This window comes from Fundulus heteroclitus, chromosome 15, assembly GCF_011125445.2.
Source record: "Fundulus heteroclitus isolate FHET01 chromosome 15, MU-UCD_Fhet_4.1, whole genome shotgun sequence".
Taxonomy (NCBI): domain Eukaryota; kingdom Metazoa; phylum Chordata; class Actinopteri; order Cyprinodontiformes; family Fundulidae; genus Fundulus; species Fundulus heteroclitus.
The window spans coordinates 31,766,710-31,770,332 of NC_046375.1; the positions used below are offsets into that span (position 1 = coordinate 31,766,710).

The window sequence follows — 3,623 nt, forward strand, 5'->3', positions numbered from 1 at the left end:
CTACCACACAAGAGGAGGTGACACTACATAGATTTGGAGCATTGAATGTGCAGTATTACTTCAGACCAGTGTGGGGAGTGGTGGAGGAATTTACTGGGGGCAAAGTGAGGTAAGAGACAATCACTGTGTGAAAATTTCAGCATTTCTTTCCTGTAACAACTTCTTTTTTACTAACAGCAATCTTTGAGAAAATTAAACTTGTTTACATAATTAGCTTATTTGACTATTATACTGTAACCTAGTGGTTCTCAAATGTTTTCTGTTACACCAGAAATATGAAATATAATACACCTAATGGTGCAACCTGGACACATCTTCAGTGACTCTCCCGAGATCACTGGGTGTTTCGGGTCTTAGTCATACACCCTCACTCGGGCGACCCAGCCGGGGGTGATCAATTCCCCGACTTGTGTCCAGGTAGCGCACTACGCCACGCCTCCCCCCCTCCTCAACCAGAGCCACTGTGAAGCCCTTTCAGCTGCTTCCAAGATGTTCTTGGTGGCTCTTCGCCTCTGCAGACCACAAATCCCTAGGAGTCCAAGGACACGATGTAGAGATCTGCCTGCGAAGCCCCTGCAGCCCACTTCAATAGGCTCGCAGCCGGCCTTCCAGTCATTCCTCTGGCACTCAGCCACAAGTTCTGCATATTTAGCCCTCTTTCTCTCCTGGGCTTCCTCTATTCTGTCCTCCCAAGGAACAGTTAGTTCAAGCAGCACAACCTGCCTGGTGGACGTTGATAACAGCACCATGTCCGGGCGCAGTGTCGTGTCTGCGATATAATCCGGGAATCGCAACTGTTTCCCCAGATCGACCAAGAGCTGCCAGTCCCTTGCTGTCATGAGCAGGCCCCCTTGGATCTTCTTGGAGGGTTGCAGTTTCTCCCCTGCTCAAACAAAGGCAATCATAGTCCTGGTTAGAGGTCGATTCTTGCTGGTGTTTATGGCAGTGCAGATGGTATCTGCTAATGCCCGCAGAACCTGGTCATGGCGCCAGCGGTATCTGCCATCTTCCAGGGCCTTTTGGCAGCAGCTTAGAATGTGTTCAAGTGACCCTTTCCCCTGGCAGAGCTGACACACAGGTGAGTCTATCAGACCCCAGGTGAACAGGTTAGTGGAGCTTGGGAGGACATCATACACCGCTCTGACAAGGAACCTGAAATAGTGTGGCTCCGCTCTCCATACATCAGTCCAGGTAATCTTACGGCTAGAAACATGCTCCCACTTGGTCCAGGCCCCCTGCTTGCTCATGCCCACCGCCCTGCTGAAGCGAGCCTCATCCACCTCTGCCCGAACCTCCTCTTGGATGAGCTTACGCCTGTCCTTCCCTGTCGCTCTGCTGTAGCGGGGCTTTGGATTGCTGCCCAGCCCTGCCCTTCCTGTGGCCACTGTACCCACCAGGGTGCTGTGCCGCAGCCTCGCCTCGGCTCTCTCCACTGCGTCCTTGGCACACCACTTCCTTCCAGTGCGGACCTCAATCCCTGCTGAAGATACCTTCCCATCGGTGGAGTCTTTGTAGAGAAGGACTTCTCTGGCTCGGGCGACCTTGAACTCCTCTGTCACACTGCTAAACGGGAGTTGTAGCTTGGTCCCATGTCCAAACAGGGCAATACTGCTCAGACTGCGGGGCAAGCCCAGCCACCTGCACAAGTACTGACTGATCTTCCTTTCAAATCCCTCCACGGTCGTAACTGGGATCTCATACATCAGCAAAGGCCAGAGGAGACGGGGCAGGATGTTATGCTGATAGATCCAAGCCTTGAACTTACCAGGAAGTCCAGACTTGTCGACAGCTAGGAGCCACTGGTTTAGGCTGGTGCTGGTTGCTTGCCGTGCAGCGGTATCCTTCAGATCACCAGTGAAGAGCTTTCCAAAGCTCTTCACTGGTTTTTCAGACACAGATGGAATGGTGGTATTTCCCAGGCTGAAGCGGAAGCGGTCCGTCACCTACCCTTTCCGCAAGACCATGGACCTGGACTTCCCAGCCTTAAAACTCATCCTTGCCCAAGAGATGAGTCTATCCAGGCCTTGCAGCAACCATCTGCACCCAGGCACTGATGTAGTAGTTACCGTGAGATCATCCATAAATGCTCGGATCGGTGGCTGCCGGGTACCAGATTTGGATAATGGGCCTCGGCACTCTACCTCTGCTGACTTCACCAACATGTTCATGGCGAGGGCAAACAGGGACACAGAGATCGTGCAGCCAGTGATTATTCCTTTTTCCAGACGGTGCCAATCCGATGTAGATGCCCCAGAGGACACCCTAAGACTAAAATCTCCATAATAGTCCAGGATGAGATGCCGCACCTTCTCTGGCACATGATATCTTCTCAGGGATAACTCCACCAACTTGTGCGGCATTAATCCATAAGCATTGGCAAGGTCCAGCCAAAGAACTGCCAAATCACCCCAACTCTCTCTCGCCTCCCGGATCAGCTGTGTCACTACACCAGTGTGCTCGATACACCCCGGGACTCCTGGCACGCCCCCCTTTTGCACCGATGTATCGATGTAGGCGTTCTTCAGCAAAAATCCCATGAGGCGGTTGGAAACTACCTTAAAGAAAGCCTTACACTCCACGCTAAGGAGGGAGATTGATCTGAACTGCTCAATGTTCTTCGCGTTCTCCTCTTTGGGAATCCATACTCCCTCTGCATGCTTCCACACCTGGGGCACCTTCCCTCTTTTCCAGATTGCTCTGAAGATCTTCCACAGACGCTCCAGCAGGCGGGGGCAGTGCTTGAAGACCTTGTATGGGACTCCACTGGGGCCTGGTGCAGATGCTGCTCTTGACGCTTTGATTACCTCTTTGACCTCCTTAAGGGTGGGTGTTCTCGTGTCAAAAAGGGTGCCTGGTTCCGGTGGGCATATCAGGGCTTCACAGTGGCCAAGGTCTTGGTCTCTCATGGCGTCACTATAAGTATTTCTTGAGCGGCGATCAATGTCTTCCTTCGGACATGAGAGCTGACCACTGCGTTTCTCTCCCAGCAGCTTCTTTGCAAATCCAAATGGGTTTGCGATGAAGGAAATGCGCTTGCGGGCCCTCTCCTTGCCCCTCTTCCTGTGCCACTCCGCCCGGCGGAGGGTGAGCAGCCTCTCCCTCACCACAATCCTTAGCTCTGCCAAGGCCTTCTTCTCGTTGTCACTCGCCATCGTATACTGGCTCCTTAATGCCCTCAGCTCTTGTCTGAGTTGAATAATCTTCTCCTCACGCCGGTTTGGAATTGCTGCAGTAGTTGTCTTGGTGGCACGCTGTTCCTTGATGCCAAACCTGTCTGATGCAATGCTGATAATGAATTGTCTTGAGCCTCTGGTCCACATCACCCTTCGATGTTACTTCCAGGGCTGAATCAACATCCTCATCAAACTGATGCCACTCCGACTCCTTGTTGGCAGCGGGCCACAAAATCCGCCGATGTTCTGATGTTCTGCTCAGGGGTGTTGCCGGTAGTGCACGGAGGTTCTGGGCACTGTGGGGTGACTTTGAACAAGGAAAAATGTTCATCCCCTACCCCCTATCCCAACACAATGGGTAAAAAATTTTACTTCAAGATTTTTTTGTTTTAATGCATTACAGCTGTCATTCTAAAGATAACCCAGAATGCCTTTCAAAATGTATAACAT

General features: G+C 51.9%; 1 pseudogene; it reads right to left on the reverse strand.

The window, feature by feature from the left end:
• Window positions 1-305: 305 nt before the first annotated feature.
• On the reverse strand, window positions 306-3,320 carry LOC105923531 (annotated as a pseudogene).
• Between the last annotated feature and the right edge of the window lie 303 nt (window positions 3,321-3,623).